The sequence below is a fragment of the Spodoptera frugiperda genome, chromosome 7 (assembly GCF_023101765.2).
Source record: "Spodoptera frugiperda isolate SF20-4 chromosome 7, AGI-APGP_CSIRO_Sfru_2.0, whole genome shotgun sequence".
Classification (NCBI taxonomy): Eukaryota; Metazoa; Arthropoda; class Insecta; order Lepidoptera; family Noctuidae; genus Spodoptera; species Spodoptera frugiperda.
The window spans coordinates 10,356,468-10,379,234 of record NC_064218.1 but is presented as its reverse complement, the minus strand read 5'-3'; the positions used below and the strand labels follow the sequence as shown (position 1 = coordinate 10,379,234).

The window sequence follows — 22,767 nt, the reverse complement described above, 5'->3', positions numbered from 1 at the left end:
TCGAACTCTGACCCCCACAGATTAAGATATAAAATTGCAATTGACCGGCACCAGTGTAAACCCTTGCATCACCATAACGGGTTCCAGGTTTTTCAATGATATAAACGTGACAAGGACGGAGCGATCACTCAATAAAATGACTTTTATTCCTACACTACAACAGATCATTGTCCCGCGACTTTTTGTCCGCGGGTTCCGCAGCTTTCTTTGTAGTGCACACAGGCGAAGGCTTCAGTGAATTCTGCACAGCGGAGCGGGCGATGTAAATTGAATCGAATGTAGTGGGCGGTTGGGTCTGTTTGTCCGATCCGCGAGTTGGTTTATGAGCGTTATGTCGGGCCGTGTGTGGACCTGTCCGCCGTCAATTAGCGGACTGAAGGGACCGGTCCGGCCCACATCGCGCGCCACGCGGCCCGGCCCGGCACCGACCGACACTTGACAAACATTTCTATTTCAAATAAGATCACATCACTTGAGTAAACTCACCTCACCATGCTATCATTACGGTTTTTATTTGCTTATTTATAAGTCCGGTTCTACTAATGGTAAAGAAAATGCGAAATGATAGAAAAATACGCAACGCACTAGTTTACTGCCTTACCTTACTAATGGCTAATTATTTCGATATTTATTATATACATTAGTCTTAGTAGACCCCCTGGGATGTAGGCACGGATGGGTAAGTACACCGTACACATTTACTTGAATATTAGATTAAACGGTATCTATAATTATGTTCCATTGATTAAGACTGTATTAATAACACCATGGAAGACCTTCATAAACGCACATCCCATAAACCAGTGCACATTAATCTTGTATGGTATCAATCAAAGCGGCCACGCTGCGGCTGGCACTGCAATAAAGTGGGTTTGATTTAATTACATCACGCAATCCTGGCCCAGGCCGGGAGGACGGCCACAAGTTTTATTTCATGTGAACTGAATCAATTTGCGATCACCTCGGATAAATCAAGGGACTCGGTAATGGCGGGCATTTGTTTCTGTCGGCAGTGATCACTCTTTATGGCAACACGCACGGACCCACTCGCTGCGTCTGTGCTCGAGCAAATATTGCAGCTGCAGCCTGCACTGCACATGCAATTACTACTCATAAAATATTTGCACAGGCCAGACTTTACGCCGGATAATAAGCGTCAACTTTATGGACTCCCTAATTTAACGAGGTAACAAAAACTGAATTATTCGTCCATTTCAGTCCAGGTAGCGATGTACAGACCTTTAATGTTACCGCTTTACGCAGAAACTCTGAAACATTTCGCTTGTGACATATTATCTTGCCAACAATCGTGAAAGAACTCACCCCAACCTCCTGAATAAATCATCGACACGAACATAATTATTATATGTGTTGAAAGTGTCTCACAAAAGAGGTTTCACAAAACCAGTGTGACCGCGTGTGACCGCGGCCATCGTTTAGCGCAGCGTGTTACTGGACACCTCGTTGCTCAACGCACGGCCACAGTGGGCCACACATGCACGTCGCACTTTATTCACTTTATTTTTACTTTATTAAGGCACCAGGTGCACGCCGGCCGGCTCTGATTTAGAAGATTGCACGTAACGTGATTAAGGTCTCCAAAACCGGCTGTTTGTTTGTGCACCACGTAGCTGTAAACTGTATAAAACGACACATTATTCGGTTCCAGCACGCTTCATGTTGAGCTAGACACTATAAAAGTAATCAACATGTTATCTGTTCCATATGTGGTAAAGTTTCCAATGCACCAATAATCTGTGCTTCCCTCTATCGTGTACATATTCGTAATAAAATTTAACGCGGGCCATAACGCCGCGCTGTTTACAGACGTGGTTGTTCTGCTAATACGGAACATCTTGTAAAATATTCCGGTGAGGAAACAATACAACTCCCCGATGGGGGGACGCGGGTATGGAGGCAGTTAGTGGAGTAGATCAGCAGCGCCCTCTGTGGACGTGATCTGATTGTCAACGCAGCACCAGATGTCTTTGGTACGTCGTTGTAGGATGCTCTGCCGTTGGAGGGATAGGGAACCTTCTCGTCAGAACTATTTAAGACATTTCAAGAATCTATAGGTACTGAATAGTTTCAGGCTAAATTAGAAATAACACAGGTTTGTATTTCACAATAATTTGTGTATAAAATAGTACTAATACAAATAACGCACTTATGTAAATCTCTTATCACACACATTCAAAACACGAACATTATCTGAATTTAATTTTAAACTAAATTGTACTTTGTTTACGCAATAACTCGCATTAGGAAACTCTTCGTTACACAAGAATACGCGTACTGTACCTCAACCGAAACCATGGCCCCCCTACACGTGGCACAATGACGCGTCTCCGAGACAGATGGAGATATAAAACGTCCCTAAGTAGGCCATAGAAATCTGGATAAAGAGCTCCATGATGTATGGGACAATAAATACGTGAGCGACGAGCAGCAGTAGATGCTGAGATATTACATTCAACCATACAACAGTCAGGTAAATGTAAACGAAAGCTAAGTAAGGCTTAGTATCTCCTAACTCAGAATTATCAGCTTCTGCTTATAATAACAGTAAAACAACTTATCTAATGTTAATAAACAAGCTGTTGATGAGAAATTAATTCAAAATCGGTTCGCATTACACGCTCCTGACTCTAGGCTATCGTCTGTACTGAACAAGGAAGCTGATCCCATATTCACGGCGCCGGCATCCACCTGCATGTTAACAAGGCCGCGATCCAATCCTCCCAATATTGCTGGGAGCCTGGATCCGCGCCGCCATCGCATCTTAATCCGCCATAACTGAAGTCTTTATCGAAGGGCGCGCCGCTTGGCAGGGCTGTCACGTGCGTGTCATCTGCGGCCGCCGCCTTTGTTTTGGTATTAGATTAGAGGTAATATCGGAAGACTTTTCTGGTAATCCTACCGCGCACCATGGAATACGGATCACTTGGATATTTCACGATTATGACTCACTGGGCGTGAGTCGCCCAGTGAGTCTTTGTACCAATAATGTGTAATGCTGAGATGATCATTTACAGGTAGCATAGTACGACTACTGAACACAACACACCCACAAACGTAATGCCCAATCAATAATGTGCCACATTGCTGGCTCGTGGCACGGCCTCGTAAATTCGTCCACACTTCGTCAGGTCGCGTTGTTCCACCAGCGCCCGTGTCGCGCGGTCCCTGTCGCCCTGTAAACAATTAACATCCCCTTTTTGCCGCGCGCCATCCATCTTGCAGTGACAGGCGGACGCGGGCCACCGCTCGGAGATACTGCCTTGTACTACGCACCTTGATGAAACGAAACAAACGAAACAATAAGGAAGTCGGTTTATCAAACGCTAAAGCATTTTAGTTCAGAACTTATTATTGGTTTTATTACAAAAATTAAATCCTCATAATTTAAAGTAATTGAAACTGGAACCGGCACCGATTAAAGTATCAATTAAGAATTCCTGAGCAATATCGGAATTCTCAAAGCTTGTAACGGCAGCCGCAGCAATATAACTCGGAGGACAGATATCTGCTCCCATCTCGGGGCAGTAATAAAACGAAAACATGCGCCGATCGTGGATCTGTGATCTCCATCAAAACGACCGTCTTGGTAAACGCTAGAGATGTCCCGATGACCTCCCCTCTAGCTGTATCTGCGGGATCTAACACGCAAGAGGCGGACCGGGACAGATCCGCAGATAAAGAGATCGTTCCACGTCACCGCACTCCCCGCTACATGCAGATAGGCGAGCCGGGGGTCAAGCACTGGCCTAATAAAAGACTTGGGACAAAATGCGACTCATTCTAATACGAAACCATAGTCTTAGAATGAAATGCAACGCGTAGCTAAAGTATGTAGGTAGCACAATGTATCGACACATTATTTATGTATGTAATCTAATCACAGTGTGCACGAAGTTTGGTCACACCACCATTCCACTAGCGAGCGAACTATTAACGAACGTGTAGACATGCATCACAAGTTATCGTTATTTAGTAAAAGCTGTTAAGTATCTTAATACTTAGTTAATTATGCGCGTGATATGAAAGCTCCGCTGTTTATATTTATTTCACACATTTACATAGATATGGGCCGGCGAGTGCCTCGAGCCGAATTATCGTAAAATATAACGACCCCACTGATATGTCGAATATTTTCGAAGGATTATGAATAAACCTCTTGTGTCCCACTACAATAATATCCAATGTTTAATGGCCGCTCAGATAATGTGACATGTATTGGGCTGTCACTTTAATTAATTTCATAATGAGCCTTCTACTGATGTTGATATTTCACATAGATTACATTCTTTTAAGGCGGGTAGGTATGTTTTATATTAATCTGTAGTCATTAAAGGGATCGTATTAAGTTACAATTATTAAAATCGTTTAACGAAGCATTTTATACGTGAAGTTGAAATTAATGAATATTCGTTATCTAATTAATTACCCACACGAATACTTTGACCGTAAGTATTTCGATGAACACCATACAGATAATATACTCTGACCTCTCCTCTCATATTTTACGTAGTTCAGAAAACAATCATGCTCAAACTACAACAGAATTACAACCATACACAGTTAAACTACTCGTAAAAACACTTTATAACAATATTAAAAGTTTATGTAAATGTTACGAGAATACTTTGTAACGAACAATATCTGCTGTGTAACTTATAGATCTAATAAATTGTTGAGTGCTACCCACTGCGCCGGCGCACTGGCCATCACGCGAGATGGTCACTTCATTACATATTACATAGCACACAAGTGGACATTTGCCACATTACAACGTTAACTAGTGACTAATTAATATTCCGATCGATTTTATTGTCATATTTAGAACTCGTTTACAGTTTGAGCAGACCCCACGGGCCCCACCTACGGCCGCCATTTATAAAACTATAATTGCTGGTTTGTCACCTCGCGAGTGTTTCGTTTTTGATAAATAAGTGTTACTCGTGATACTTGTAGTGTGTGGGAAGATTAATGTAAAGTACATTATCTCCGATTAGTGTTGGCAAAAGTTATGGCCGTTTAACAGAGATCCGGGCAGGTCAGCGCGCTTTCTGATAATTTAAAACCTTTTAAACTGCGATCTCTAACCCAAGCCAAGCGAGAAAATTGCAAAATTTTCTTATGTGCAGGAAGCCAATAGACCAGATGTGGATAGTTTCCAGTTGACGTAAAGTTGCGTCTTAATATCTAGCAACTAATATAGGTACAGAATCCGTATTAAAATCAATCGGTATTTCCCATGCCTATCAATCCATCAACAATGTGTTTGTTGGTTAACACACACGAAACAATAACACTTAAAGTGATCACATCACACTTCCAGCGCAGACTCCCAGAGTTCCGATAAAATAACAATTGGTCCATAAATCTGCTGCAGCACGCTATAACAGAATTCGACACGTAACATAACATCCATACAATACAGTTACATACTTGCATGCATAGAACACGCGGCCACGTGGGACACGGCTGCACGTCCACCTATGCACAACCAGTATAAGCTGGCCGTCGTATGTGCGGTAAGCTTATACAAAGCAAAATCACGATAAACTGGTCTTGTGTAGATACCTTGTTAATAACTTTGAACCCAAAAACTTGACCCTATCATATCTACACAGCATAAAACGATTTTACTTAATTGATCCGTGAGAAGCTCCGACATTCCCAGGTTTGGTGCCGTTATCAGAACAGGGGTAATTTTCCAAGTCGGGTTAAAAGTAAACCAACGTATTTTAGGGGACTTTTGGAAACTGATTATATCTTTAATGTGAGGATAAACACTGAAGGTGCTATTAACTCAAAATTATGCGACAGACGGACTTATTATATAGTGGTGTCCATTTATTTGATCATTTGGACACCATTTACTGTAGGCACAGTATTTAGTATATTCTATGTTTCATAAAGCAACTTGGCCAATGCAATAATCTTAGCTCATAATTACGTACTAGTCACTTCATGTACCGCCCATTACAATAAAGGCGTGCTGTTAACCAACAGACACAAAAAACCTATGTAAAAAACCTTTATGTCTTTTTATTCGCTTGAACATTGTACAAAATTGTAAATTACATTATAATGCTTGCTTACCACGGTTGTTCAGGTACAATTACAATAATGTATTAGCTACATTAGCTGGCCAACTTGGGACATTAGTGAAGGAAGATTGTACTTCTGTTGTAACTCGCGTTTGGTGCAATAATGCTACAGCTAAACACGTTGGATTGAATTCATTGGTCATCTTTATACCGACTGCAAGGTGGGTACGTCTAGTTGGGTTTCCTTAAAAATCCATGGCTCTAAAGGTTTAGCATCTTGGCGTGCCAAACGGAGTTTGCGAGCGAACACACCTCGAGATTGTTCGAATGTTAGACAAATGTTGTGATCGCGAAATGTATTTGCATGTACAGCGTGATTGCACCGGAGCCTGGATCATGTAGCAACACACGCGAGAGCACGCGGACACGTGTACTACAGCCTGTCCTGGTAATTGTGGCGGGCTGCCCGCGCCGCGCCGCGCCGTGCCTGCCCGCGCCGCGCCGCGCCGCGCGTCCCGTCTCCTGTCCGACATATTGAAACCCGGGAACGTGACTTGTTCCATACTTTGAACGCACCCCGTTTGCCACGCTGTAATACAGTCTTGATACTAGCGCAGTATTCACTTGTAAAAGTAAAACAATTAATATATAAAACATACACGCTGCCGGCGGCCTGCGCTAAAGGCTGTACAACTTACTTTCCTCTATAAAAAGCCAATGTTGCGCGATATAAAGCGGAGATGTTGCCACATTATTTACTTATTCTTACTTTAAAAGCTTGCGATGTTTATGGACACTAGTCATTTAATTACTATTGCAAATGGCTGCTATTAATACTGCGATAGCGATCCTAGTATTAATGGCTCCGTCCTCATCAAGTGCTTCGGAATTACATCAGGTAGGTCGCCGTGGATTTAAATTACTCTCTCAACCTTAATGTTTACTTGTAGCCATACATTACGATGTACTCCACAGTATCTGCCAATATATAAAGTACCAAGTACCAAGATGCTGCAGCCGTACAATCGGCTGGGAGCACGTCCCGAGTACCAAACTTCGAATTCAGAACTCGTGTTATCGTTGCTATGACGACCAGATGACTCCATCGATAGCGATCTCTTACGAAAACGACAGCCATTACGATTCATCCTTATTATTGCTGTACTAAGGTTTAATATAGCGAGATATAAAATCCCAGCACCTTTTGCAGAAAGTATAATTAATTGAAGTTTCAGTAATTAGTGTTACGATTGGTTTCCGAGAGAGGTCGCCGGGTGCTGCTTGTCTCGCCCGTTGTAATTAATGTTATTGGCCACTCACTTAGGACATTCAGCAAATACTAGTAAAACAGATACTAAGTTCTCATCGCCATTGTTCGTAATCGCAATCGTAATTCTAATGAAAATCGTGTCTTGGACGAATAACAAAATTTTAATGTTATTTGAAAGAAGTTTCACAAAATACAATAGATATACATAAAACCTTAAGATTAACCTTATACTCCTAACAAACTCATAACACAAGGGAAGTTGGCCAGCTAATGAAATGATGCACAAACAATACAAGCAAGTATTACATAGTTAGCTAACGAGACAAACACTTCACAAGTTACTACGAAGCCTATAAGCATACGCAGCCATATTGCAATCAACTTCATACTTGCATGCAATCTGTACTTGCATCTTGCAGTTTACGAGAGTCGTCGCCGTTTACTCGAATACGAACCGATATGCAGTAACTAGTGTACAGTAACTAGCTGTATATCAGTGTATTAACGTCCGCAATGCGATTAACATTTAACCGAAGGGCGGTACTACAAAGTAGAATATTTAACCCACAGACTATCGAGTCACAGTTATTACAATTTTATGTTATAAGTTAAGTTTACAAGCATGGTTTAGCGGTCGTAATCTCGTCGTGTCGTGGTCGTCTCGTTACGTAGCCGTGGGCCGGGAATTGTTGCCTCGCTGTTGTCTAACGAGCTACGATGGAGTTAAGGTTATGTCATCATCTGTGTTTACATTATATTAGTACAGAATTCTTGATCAAAGATGATATTTAGTGTCAATAGTCAACATACATGTAGATAGGTATATGGTTTTCTACAATATAATAATTTATTTGGACAAGAACGAGCTCCGGCATTAGGGCAATGTGCAGAGCTTTTCCTTTTGGTTCCTATGAATTATGTAGGTATGTAGGTGTATTTCGTAGGAAATTGTGATCACACAACTATTATCCAAACACTACATATACCAAGAGGTGGCATATTCCAAGCGATGCTCGAAGTATCGTCCAATAAGCGATAAATGATTGTATCGCTGTGTCCGAGTGGGTAAACTTTATTATATTAGATCGTAATTAAATTCTTATTGAAATGACTTTAACGAGCCCCCTAATGAGCGTTAACGAATTAAAACCAAGAATAGCCATCAATCTTAAGTGGAACCTACGATTTTTAGTGAGACCAGGCCTACATGCTAATTTAAACCTTAACACGTCGGTTATAAAGGATAATGTGATTAAAGAGACATGTGAAGGCTCTCGACGACCACGTTAACATTGCCATCAATAGATTTTATTTCTCAAATATCTACAAGGCGCGTCCAGCTTACATGGCGGCAAATATAACTTTGTAGAAAGTTTCCTGTTTGTGTTGAAGTAATTTATTCTTTATTAAGTATAAAATAAGATACCATAAGTATTGGGAAACACAAACTTAGACTGTATTAATAGAATTTAATGGCGGTTTGATTAGATTAATGTCGGACACATTAGCGCTACCAGCCGCGGCCCGTGGTTGTGTCCCGAGTAATGGCCGCCGTGATGCATGGAGCCATTCCGGGGGAGATAGAGATGTCCCGGGCACACCTGACCACTGCGCGGTACGGTACCGGCTATCGAACCCACTAATTATTTCACCTGTTAAGAAGATTGGGAACTCTGACAGGGACAAATTAACTAAGTATGTGTATCTATCTCTTGGTACAGATGTAAATAATTACCTAATTGAAATAGCCCATTCCAAGACCACGGCGTATCTTTCTCCATTAACCCGTAACCGTCTAACGAATGTAGTTACATTTGTTTTATCAACTAGAACACGATGCTCCTCACAGAGAGTTTCTTTCCTTTACGTCGTCGTTTCCTCCGCGTGTAACCTCTGACCCGGCACGTGTGCAAACACGTGTAGTTTCCACAAATTATCACTCATTACCTGGTGCCTCCTAGTTCCTACACCCTCATTATCAGCCTATCAGAACAGGAATCACTTCTCACTCTGAGTAACTTTACATGATTAACTGAAATTATACCTTAACTCGTAGAGCACAGGTTTGCAAATTGAAAGATGGAGGTATCGTAGATGGTGGTGATACAAGGTAGGTACCACGAGGGTTGTACAAAAAGTGTTGCGGCAGACGTGAGGTGAGGCTCGTGACACCGGTACGTGCTAGTATCTGCTCGCGCCAGTACTGGCCGACAGTACTCCTGCTCACTGGACACTCGGCCGAGTTACTGCATTGCACATTCAATTATACAATCAGATAGCTTTAGATTTACTGTTAAAACAAAACAGAATCAAAACGCATTTTACAATTTAAACAAAATGAATAAATAAAACTATTTATAAAATAAATGATATAGCAATGTATTTTAAACTGTGCGATTGAAAATTGAAAGTTTTATTACATCAAATCGAATATTCATACAGGAAGTCGAGCAGACTACTTCATCTTATTTATTATTAAAATAATAATTAACTCCGCGAGTCTGGTGATAATTATTATTTTTGTGTGATCTGGCTCAGTTACAACGTCGTGCAAATAAAATAATAATTGATATTTAAGCTGTGGTCCATACATGTTCATTAATACGTTCATTGCACGAAAATGTAATTATCTGTTTATATCATTACCATAGCCCACGGGCCGCGGGTGGGCAGACTTAATAGTCGTTTGAGGAGAGATCTTAACGTGCAGTTTCGCGATATGGTTTTATTAATTGCGTACGTACAGGTTTTATATTTACATGTAAATGAAATTAAATTATTCCATGAGAAACCCCGGCGACCTATCTAGTGAGGAGTGCCTGCAAGTCCCTTTGTGGACGCATCAATACTGTTTATATAAGAAACGCCCCAACGCTAAGATAATCTATGTCTTAACTGATGAACTAAATACCGATACGATTAAGATATTGGACACCAAATTCTAATGAATACAAACGTTATTTACAAAAGAAAACGCACTGCCAAACTTGAATTTTCTCCTGTACCATGACGTGAAGTTATGAGTGGCATTACAAGCACAGCCTCTACGGAACAACATTCACCTTTAGTATCGAATCAAATTAATTACCTTTCCTCTAAATAACAATTAAGAAACCACGCCCCCACTCCCACCCAATCCCATCCCATCACACACGAGTACATAGTACGTTATAGTTACATAGTTACCGGAGTAAAAGAGTGATTACACGTATTGTAGTTGTGATCTCAACAAGAGACACATTTTCATGATAGAATCAGCTGACTGGCTGACCCGCCGCCATCTTGTAATTACACCTGTAGCATTGTGCGCACGTACTGTGATGTGATGTGATCTCGCTACAACTGTCGCTAGTTCTCACGATCACAGATAACTAATGACGTGATATCATCTGTACGAGTATGTAGCTACAGTGTTGTCGTCATTAGGAGGGAGGAAGCTGCAGCCGCCGCTGGGACACAACAAAAACGGACGATTATATAATGTGTCTATATACGAGTACATAGAGTTTCCTACGTCTATGGACTTATAAAAAAATATCGTTACCAGGATAGGTACGATTGGGACTTTCATATTAATTAAATCGATTAATAGCAATAAACTCGTACGTATACTCGTACAATATCTGGGTATCGCAGGTTTGTAATATCAACCAGACCAAAAGTAATGAAGACGAGACGAAGAGAAGGAATTCCTCTGTATACTCCTTCGATGTTCAAAAGAAAAGATTATATTGTAAATACTAGATGATGACAGGTGTTAATCTAAGTATAGTCGGTTGTACAATCCTCAGTGTGGCGTCATAGGCGTTTGTCTGGCAACTTATTATGCAGCGCCCGTGTGAGCCGCGGTACGCGCAGGCACGTGGCGTGCTCCGCGCTGCGTGCACCGTGCTGCGTGCTGCGTGCTGGGAGGACGGGACCCTCTCCATTAGAGAAGCAATAAATAACTGTCCGCGATATAATTACACGTATTTACATATTCCAGCCACACTCCATTCTTAACGTGTTTTATTGATAAAGTGTAGCTGTATTACAGAACGTTGGAATGAAGACAATCTAATTGCATGGAACAAGCGAAGTTAGTTATCACGGATTTTTGAAGTCTATGAGCTTCTTATTCAATTGTATGAAGATCTTGGTGTAATAGTCACAATGTTACTGTCGACTACAGACGCACGGCAGAGCCCACAGTGTTGGCATGCGACCCGCGGCCCTCGCGTCCTCCCGCCTGCACCCGCTACACGGCCACTGCCACGCTGCTCCGTGATCGATGACTTAGTTTATTGCTTCTCCAACTCACAGTGACTGAATGAAAAGTGAGTTTTTTGTCAACATACCACTTACCCATTGGGTACATATTCGAGAAAGGGGCCCGTAGTTGGCAAGTTAAGAGCGATCGATCGGTTAAAAACTTTATGAGGGGAGTTTGTAAAACATCTTAGACGAGTGAGAAACAGCTGAGAGTAATATAAAACTCTATCTCTGGACAACAAGAGAAAGAATAATTTAATTTAAAATTGAATGGGTCATGATTTATTATAGTGAGTATTGTAAAGCTGGTTTCACATACAGATTACAGATAGACTCGTAGTCTTGCTATTTGATTATTTCGTAGAAGTCGTAAACCGTTTATGATCAGCAGTTGTAGGGAGTATTGCAAGCAAACAGACGGTAACATCACTATAAAATAGTTAGCAACATTTTCTAAGAAGCGGTTTATTGGCGACCGGGGTAAGGGCCCGCGCACACTGTCGACTGCGACACGTGCTGCGATCGTAACAAATAAGTGTCGTGTCGTGTGTGCGCGGCTTATGAACCCTGGCATAGAGAAACTGTTTACGACTTACTGAGTGAGTGTTATATTACTACACTCATGGATTTACCTGGAGCTGGGAATTTGTACATTTCGGTTGAATGGCTACTTGGCATTACCGGGGACTGTGTTATTGCTTCACCAGACTGTTCCCCAATAAATAGGTATATTGCCGGTAGCAGTCAACACTCTAACGGAATTTACAGAATATGATAATGGGTCTTACAGTATAAGAATGTGAGTGAGTACCACAACATGTTCAAATAGGACAGTGATCGTTTTTATTTCACTGCTAATGAAATAAAAACGATCACCTGGAAACAAAGCACCAAAATAATTTCGGAATAATGAATTTGAGCGCTCTATAATTTGGTCGGCGGCCGTGACTTTAGCTATCAATAATTTATGACTGGAAGTATCGGGGCGACCGCAGGCCGCGACCGCAGCCCGCCTGCCCGCCTGCCTCCACGCTCCACATCCATCGTGACCGCACTACAATAATATTTAATTTATTTTATTTCCTCAACTAAATTACATCGATTTTTCGCCGTCGAGTCACGTGCGCCAGTAATGGAGGGGGCGTGGCCTGCCTGCGCCCGCGCACACGACTTATCTTAATGAAAATCCGACGCCAAACACTTTCACACACTTCGGGAATTATTATCCTCCAATAAAAAGAGAATTAAATCGCACAATGAACTGTATTTACCGGCATTTTGCTCTGAAAGCATCGTACAGATGATTGGACGGGATTATATGCGGGCTCAGGATGCGCATTACAGAGTAAGTGGATTTAAAGCATTACTCAGGTACACTTAGAACGAGTGATGAGGGGCTTTATTGCCAAATGGTCATTACTTTTCAATAAACTGATAATGCAATGTGTTAACAGTGTCACCAGTTACCAGTCGCCATGTATGTATGTAACAACCCGGCTGTGCGAGTGTGCGGGTGTATGCGTGTGTCGGTGCGCGTGTGTAAGTACGTCAGTTGCGCGTGAGTGTCCGCGGGCCAATTACTCAGGTACGATCTTTATCGTCGCCGGCAGATTTTAAATATTTGTATATAATTACGCTCTCATAACTGCCGGCTCGGCAGAGAGCTATGCCGCCGACTCCCACGAGCACCGCGCTCGTTACAATGGCATCTTAAATTGTTCACAGTTTCCTGGTACATGAGATGGCTCGCTGCTGCCGCAGTAACGCGATGCCGTCCTGCAGGACTCTCGGGAGACACGAGGAATTTGTTAAATCACATAAATTAAGTCATTAATATAAGAGCTGTCATTAATTATTGTTATGTCAAAAAACAGGCGCCCGACCCGACCCGCGGTACCCGCTCACTCATCTTCATTAATTGACATGTTGAACAAATATTTTGTTAAAAATCTTAATGTTACTAATCGCTCTGTAATATGAACCTGTTTAATGGTGCGTCATTAATTATAGAGGCCCTTCTTGTTAGCAGCCTGTTCCCACAAGCATACCTTACCCGCGGCGTCAAACAACACAAAAAGTTACCTTTTAATAAAACTTAGAACAATATAAAGAGTGGGGCTGCACAGGCTGCGGCTGCGGCGACAACCTGCGACATTATACAAACATGAAGCTTTAAGTTTGGGAGCTCGCGGCCGCCGGCAAAAAACAATCCGCCGGCCGGAGCCGGGCGAGCAGCCTTAGTTTTTATCAGTGCATTAAATGCGGCGCAGGCGCATGGTACCGAGTAGGGTAACCATTTATAATGGACAGATAAACTGTCACAGCTAGTCGTTATCTTTGAATTGATTGTCACAAATTAAAACTTTGTCTCCTACGGCACCGTGTGGTTAACTCATTTGTATAAAGGACAAACTATTTGTATTAAAATACAAGCATTGTTAAATAAACAAAATAACTAACTTCGATAAAACGTAAATGTAGTCAGAAATTGTCAAAGATGATGGAACATACAATAGAACCATATTATGTACTAGATACTCTAGAATTTAGCTAGTATGAATAACAAACCATCTGATATCCAGGTAACCAGTAACCATGATCCCGACTCCACAGTCACCAGTGTGGTCACTGCACAGCCTCGCAGACATGGTCGGATGCTGCACGCTGCCCGCATATTATCATCCAATTACCGAATCTCGTACCACTCAGTCAGTCAGTCAGCACTCGCCGGGAGACATACCCACACCATTTGCTGTTGTCTTTATTGATTTTCTACTACTTACGTAGTCAAATATTGCATACAAATGTGCACAGTAATAAATTACTAGTTAATTCCAAACGACATCTAAACACTTCGGATCCTACAATCGTGCAACTGGGTCAGTACTTAGTGCTGGCATTAATAGATATCTAAGTTATCTCACCTAGTCTAGTATTGTGCAACTGAAGCAGGACCAATTGTATCGGCGAACAAGTGCGACCTGTTCCCTAAGCCACTGCACTAATACAAATGAACCAATAAATTAGTCCACAGTTACTATCCGCGATTACGTCCCCATTACAAATTCATTACGAATTAGAAGCCGCGGCTCACAGAGGCGAGTGAAGCAATGCCTGTAATAATTCATTATCCCGCCAATCCCGCGCTCCACGCAATAATATGGAAATACGTTTACACTGAGTCGAAGAGACAAGATTTACTAACTCCAGTCTCTGTGTCTGTCTAGCTGTATCTATTATACTAGCTGTTGTAGTATGTATAATGTGTAGTGATAATATTAGATACTTGTACAAAACTGTTGTAGTACATGGTACTTGTTCCGTTTCCACTGGTGTTTGTTTATAGGGAAGGAGATTGAGTGATAGTGATCTGATATGTTAACAGAAACTTAATTTATGATCGAAATCAATAACCGATCCCAATCCAAACTCTGTGGATTCAGATCGACATTACACATTACTTGTATGGAATTGCTGTTAAACACAGAGACATTTTGCATTAAAATTAGTCATAACTCCGGCTGTAAGAATGGCAATAAATACATTTCCACTATGTTTACACTAATCTTCTCCTTCCTCGCATTCCTATACAAAAACATCACTTGCATACTGTTGTATACTATGTACTTATTTCACGGCAAAACAAAATCGTATTAAACCGCTTCACTTGGCTGGTATTACATTTTTATAATTGCGCCGTACTAATCCGACGGGCACGGGCAGACACTAAGCTGTCGTGCAAGCATCCAATATCGTAAGTGGAGCTAAGCTGCTTACTTACGAGCACCAACACTTGAGATTCTTGGGAATCGAAGTGGAAGAGAATGGTAAGACATATTTAGACAATTAAGGAATTAATGATGAAGACAAATTGTGTCAATAGCCGAGACAGCAGGGTAAAAATAATATTTCACCAGTTCACCACCCTTAGTCTTTCCTAAGGGTGTCGTATGCCCGATTATGGGACTACATATTAACAGAAATCGGGTTGCAGCGTACTATAATCGGACAACTGATCTTCAATCCGCCAAGCACGTGGATTTTGGCAAAATGAGGAAGCTCCTCTTTTGTAGAGGAGGTACATAGTCCAGCAGTGGACTCTGGTGGACTGTAGGTGATCACGACACTTTGTGCGAATGTCTTAATGTAACTGTAATATTATGATGTGTCAATATATTGATCCGCTAGCAAAATGCTTGAAGAGATTAAAGCTAAGTAAGTAGGCTATCTCAGCAGTATGTGGGACGGAGCGGGTTTTAAATCCGTTGTTAACTTGTATACATATGAGTCATCTACGATGTTAATAATTAATTATTGATTAGTTTTAATGTTGCTTATGATAGTAACTGTCTATTCTCGCCATATTTTTCTACGCCTTTTGTTACGCCCGCAGGTGTATATTAAAAGACAATGCCTTAATGACTCCCATAAAGACGTCATAACGATGTCGTAACATAGGATTAGAAGCATACTTATAACATACTAACCTCCGTCTACCTCTGTACGCAGCAGAAATATATATTGTCTAACCCTTGCATATAACACGAGAGCGTGCAATAGATCACAATTAGTAGTACAATTATCTCCCTGCGTCGGTACAGCGCGGCTCGGAGCGCGGCCCGTGCAGCATCCAGCTCCAGACTTCCCGCGAACCCGCTCATTACGGCCCATTACCCGCCAGTATAATAACACACCTCCTTGACCAGCCGAACCTTTTTGCACGTTCCGGGAACGAACCTCGCCCTTATTAAACCCTCCCAATGATCCGGTGATTGATTCCTGTCTGTGGAAGTATTCTCTATGTTAAGAATTTTGATTTGAAATCTAAAATAAGTATCTATTATAAAATTTGATTAAGTATGTAGATGTAGAGATAGCGCCGCGTGACAGCAGAATGTATCGACTTCCTCTCGGAACACTCCCTAATAAAAATAATACAAGAATCTGGAAATTCCCAGTACAAGACGGACATGTAACGTAATGATGAATATCACATTACTTGATAAATTATCGAGTTTGGCTTCAGCTTGTGGTCTCCACCGCTTTCTAACATCGACGAGTTTTTCATCGGCGCGCGAGCAATGTTTGTAGCTCCGTGTAAGGCACGCGGTGCGGTATCCATTACCACATTCATATCTGGATATTTGTCATTAATTTAATAGCCAATGCCTGATAATCTATTAATTAGATCACAGTCAGGAATACACAGCGGTCTAGTACTACATACTCGAACGACATAGCAGGCAACTTCCTCTGCATAGCACATGTACTTACCATCATGTCCGCAGAGTCTATACTAGGACTGTATGTATGTTCTATGTATCAACAGGTTCTTGTTTAGTAACACTAATATTCTTCCACGATAGACATTCAAAATGTAGTAAAATACATTTGTGTTTATAGTAATAAGTTGTCGTTACCGTTGCTAAATAACCAGTTATCTCTACACAACTAAATACATATTACATCTCAATCGCGTACACTCCGGACTGGCTTGTCCCGCAGTGGCGATACAATACGTGAATATAGTCAGGTATCCACTAGCTACTACGTCCGTATCGGTAGTGTGTTTAATTAAAACGAGTGTAAACCGACATCAGAACATGCGCAGGCGCATCCCTCACATAAACAATTTATAAACAAAGCGGCTTCTAGTTTGGGAGCCGACAAACAAATTGACTTCTTTGTAATACAGTTTGTGGACTACGGACAGACATAAACAAAAAATAATTTATGTATTGACAAGACAAATGTGTCTATGTAGACTTATTGTATACATCTGATAGTTAATGTGTTGTCTGTCAATGTCGCGATATGCAAAGTATTAGATCCTGCCTACTACTACTGCCTGCGAGCGGTTACTTCTCCGACAGACGTTAGAATATCACAAGTTTAAACACTGGCTACTGATGACTTGGAACCTTCAACAAATCGGACTGGTTTCCTTTATCAGTGCGTGTCCCGTAAAGCCGATCAACTGGTTGGTGGCACGCAGTCGTGCAGGCACTGCGCACTGTGTGCACGGCGCACTGTGCACGCGGCACAGACAGGGAGCGTCATTTTTTGCTCATTACGAGGAGACCGGTCGCGCGGCCTGTGACGTGTCTGGTGAGCGCATGCCTTTATCTGCGCCACAACATCGACACAGATACAACCGCCAGGCAACGCGCAGCAACTGTTTTCTTTACAAATTATAAGTTTTCTTGCACGTTAACAAAGTAAAGAACCGTGTCAAGTAAAAACTAGAAAACTGTTCTCGACGTAATTATTCTGCAAAGGGCAGACCGCGCATCGAACGCGGCACAACAATTAAAGTGAGTGAGTGTTCCACCTCCCAGCACTCTCACTGGGCCTCAGCGGTCAGTGGGCAGCGCGGTGTGGTTACAGAGTGGCCACTCCACGAGTCACGCGGGCAGTGTGTGCGCGGGGCGAAAGGTCACCGATACAGCGCGGGTATAATTTCGCCAGTTTTTGTAAAGGGCTCGAGGCTCGGCTGCTCAATTATTGTCTGTCCGCCGTAACGGTTGTGCTCGTCAATTAGCTCGCAGACGCAGGTTCACAGTAACGGTGGTGCAGTGAAAGCGGCGCGGCGCTCGTGTGCCGCAGGGATTAACCGCACACACACATAGCTCACTGTCTCATCGCGGGCTATATCTCAATCATATCAAAATGTTGTCGTCCGCCAGGAGTTCGTTGACTTGTTGTAGGAACATGTTGCAGCAACACAGTGTTGCGGCCGCTCCAGTTCCCACCGCGCCGTACCTCGAGCGACCACAGGCTGACCGCAGCCTGCGCCTGCGCACTAGTGTGCAGTGCCCGTATCTCCGAGCTGCCTCTGCCTCCCACTAACTCATCCCTAATGTATAGCTCCGTAACTTAGTTACCAATTGACACATCCCACTAAATAACTACGCGTACTGAATCCATTGAAGTATAAGTTGCTCAGTAACTCAGTACCCCCTATACTTACCATGTAATGTACTGGCAAGCGCATCATTTGTCTGTCGAACTAGGTATGTATGTTGCATGTTCTTACGTTAGTTATGTCTGCTGTAGTTCACAAAAAGCCCGCGAGCGATTAGTTTCACATCCCGAGCCGGCGGGACATTCACAACTCGCGTGATATCAAAGTACACAAAAGTATACTTTGCATCGCGTCGTTAGGGTCGCTGCGGCCGGCAGATGTAGCTTGTGACTTAGAATGCAGTAGCAATGTCGCCGAGAGTCCTGCCCGGTCGCTAATTGCGGCGACGTGATGCCGCGCCCGACTCGGGCCGGCCGAGGCTGACATGACGCGGGGACCGCGCGGCAGTTATTTTTCAAATCATTTCGAACCGACAGCCACATACTCGATCCATACAAATTAATTGACAGTCAGTAGAAAAACTCTTCGTTTCTTTTATTGGAGTGGTTTTACAACAATTGAATATGTTAGTACTACATACTTACAGCAATAGTCACACTATAAGCACGGTGCTATAGCTGCCGGTGGGTGGTGAGCACACGTGTGTACATTCCGCGAGCACTATGGGAATACCTGTACGTGACGAGCGTTGTAACAGGACACGATGCTTTACTAGTCGAAACAAATGATTCAGTAGTCGACAGTAACACAGGAAACAAGTAATTTAATATTTTTAACGATTTTTACGAGTCACACGACGTGATGATTCGGATCTTGACGCTACCACGTTGGTATGCCGAAGAACTTACATGACTAACGTGGCTTTCCTACTTGCGTAGTCTCGCGACATATACAAGCGAGCCACGATGACATCTATGAGGAGGGACGCTGACGTCTCATGTCATGAGCAGTGGTCACTGTGGTCACTGGTCAGTGGTCAACGACTGCTGGGCCACAAGGTCGCGACCGTCACTGTAGCGGCTATACGACTACATTAATAAGACTTTAAAGTCACATCGCTGACTTTAACTGCCGTTTTACGAGTACACAACTTGCATCGGCCGGGACTTAACTGGTTTTGTTGTGTCCTACCCGTAACTGATACATAGCATGCATGACGTCATCTACATGAAATTAATTAAGTAAAGCAAGAGCGTAAACAACACTAATTAGTCGATTACTAAAGTAAACACAAATACGCTTGTAAGATTGTCACTGATATTGTAGTGTAAGACGTAGTGTAGGCTACTCGGCTCCACGTGCCTGGCGTTGTTCGCGTTGTCTGCCGCGTCGCAGGTCACCGAACAATAAGCAGAAGCAGCACTCTCCTTAGAAGCCCGAGTTACAGTCTGTCAGCACTCGCACCAACCATTAGCGTATTGCACGTCGCACAACTTGCGCACCTGTACTGTACGGCGACACCACTCCAGTTATTACTGCAGTAGTGTCGCCTTCAATGCAAGGACATTTCTCAGCGCTACGGCACTCCAGCTCATCTTCAAATGTTGCTGTTGTATCTTTTGGAACCAACGCCTATCTATAAACTGTCTGCTTGGCCTTCAATGTTTTTATGACAATCATTGTACTGATTCCATACTAATCTAAATAAAATTAAAATTAAAAAAATCTATAAGCCTCGTGTCATCACTGTTGAGTTTCTTTACAGCGCAAACTGAGTAATCTCACGGACTTTGAACGTTCTCTTTTGTATGTGATCACAAATGATAATTTTCCATTCGTCAAATACTAATTGTAATCACAAATCTGAATAATAATACCGTGTAGTGTGGAGTCTCACAAATGACTCGCCACTGGTGTTAATCAAAGTCGGTTGGTTCCCGGCGGCGTCACGGTGCGGTGTGCGATCCGGGAACAATCACAATCGGTAATGGTTCTCACCGAGACGTTATAATTATCGCTGCGATTACTATTGTACACGTTGTACAGGCTGTACAGTGAGTACCCATTACTGGCCGCGAGTCACTGGCCAAGTGCCGGCGCTGGTAATCAACTCACTCATTGTCGATATTATTTGAATAACTTTGGCTACGTTAACGAATCATAATGTATTTACAATGACTAGCGAATCGTGTAAGAACCACTAATACTACTAAGCTTAAACATAAGTACATTATACAGCACGTATCTAGTTACGTATGTATTAGGTATGTACAGGAAAACGTGGCTGTTTTTGTGTAGTTCTCAGAAAGAATGAAGTAATAAGTGGAAATGCCAAAGTTCATGTTTCTCATTTGTAGAACAAAATACCATTGGAATACATATATCGGTAGAGCACCATACTGGGCCAGTAAGCCAGGTACAGCGCAGTATCGGTTTAAATGGCCAGACCAGGCTCTCACACCGCGGCCGCGGACGCATGGACCGTGAAATGACCAATAGCATCCACCCGTGGGAACTGGAGGCAGCCCACGTCGAGCCAGGCCGCGACCCGTGCCCCGTGGACGATCCAGTCATGTCTTACACTTTTTGTATATTTATCCTCAATAAACTTCAGGAAAAACTAATATTCTATTTTAAAATCTTCAGAGTGACTATACTAACGAATTAAACAAATAAAAACAATAAAATATTGTTCAAAAATAAAGTAAAGTATTTCAAAACACTGAAGATGAAGCCAACAAAAAGTTTGACCCCGACGTGATTTGAACACGCAACCTTCTGATCTGGAGTCAGACGCGCTACCGTTGCGCCACGGAGTCGATGGGCAATGCGGTGAAATAGCGCTTCCATATCTCAGCGTGCTATTGACGTCGGTCGTGACGCGCTGAATGGGATCCCAAACTTGAATGCAGGAGTGTACCCCCCGCCCGCACACCCCGCGCCCCTCGTCGAGCTATTTCAGCAATATTACAGAAATGCGTAACATTCAACACCAGCCGTTATTTATCGCGGTTATTTATAACATTTTGCACGATACGTAGATTCTGATAGTTTTGCCCATTTATTCAGATAAGATAACGCCAATTAAGAATATAGATATAATTATATTATGCGAAGAATTCTCTAGATCGTTGATTTTCTTGTGAGTGAGCTCTTGTTTCACGAAGATTCATAAATAATAATGATTATTGGATTAAAGCCCATTAACATTTCATTGGCAACCGTAAAATTTTGTAAGAGCACATAAAACGTGTGTGGTCCAACAACTCTTCAGGTATTTATGCAGACTCGGGGAAATACACAGTATTGCGGACAGACAGTCAACACATACAATTTGTATGTTTATGTAGAACAAGTGCTGCTACTACACACTGAAAGACTGAAGCTAAAGAGAATGAATGTGTGAATACCGTTGTGTACCATTTGTTGTGTTTATGTACACATACTCTGTTGGGGCATTCGATGCGCCTTCAAAGTAAAGCTTCTTCGTTGTAACAACACACAGACATTTGAATTAAACCCGTAGCATACATACTTGGTGTAGCCTGTTTCGGCTGTCCATGTCACTTCCTTTTCCTCACTCAGTCACTGTAACAACTTCGCCCCTGCCTGCCCCTCTGCCCTCTTCAGAGGGTCAGCCCGTCAGCCCTCTCTACACTGCCTTAAAAACTTTCCCTTCGCGAAAAAATCCTAATCCTTGTTTAAAAGTAAAGTCATTAATCTTCACGACACTGATCCGAGGGAGCTGGCAGGCAGATGTGTGGAGTCAGCCTACAGAGCTTTACATCAAAATTAAATTGGTTACTATTTGGTAAGTAACTGCCAGCGTTATAACTTTCTTAAAAACATCATTATTATAATTCGACAGAAATAGCGAGCAGAGTCACGCTTCATAGTAGTATATTTTAAAAATTATAAATGAGTGGGGACTATTTTTAAACATTTTTATGGCACATTAATACTCAGTGAGAATCAATTTGCATAGATAAGTACAATAAAACGATGTATATCCATTAGAGGAGAGTGGCTGCGTGTGAGTGACGCCTTATCTAATCAGTCGCTAATTGGCCAACTGTGCGAACTGTCGCTATAAACCCATTCACACTCATCGGTAACTGTCGAGCTGTTTACTGTCTACTAATTACAATCACGTTTTATTTGGTTACAAGCAATTAACTAATATGTAGCGGAGTGTCAGATCATATGTATGTAATACACCAAACGTATCAACACTTTAAAGAAGTCATTTCAGTATTTTCAGTCAGTTCTCCAATCTGCACAGTGTGTAGTGGAGGCAGTACCTCTGTATCTGTCACAATAGCTAAAAACAATACATATGGCAGGTGAGAGAATAAACAAAAGAGGCCTAGTTCATCAACACAATG

The 22,767-nt window shown here is 42.3% G+C and overlaps 1 non-coding gene across 1 annotated transcript; it reads right to left on the bottom strand.

Moving 5' to 3' along the window:
* Positions 1 to 21,129: 21,129 nt before the first annotated feature.
* Trnaw-cca (transfer RNA tryptophan (anticodon CCA)) lies at positions 21,130 to 21,201 on the bottom strand. The gene has a single exon. It is a non-coding gene; the product is annotated as a tRNA-Trp (tRNA).
* Between the last annotated feature and the right edge of the window lie 1,566 nt (positions 21,202 to 22,767).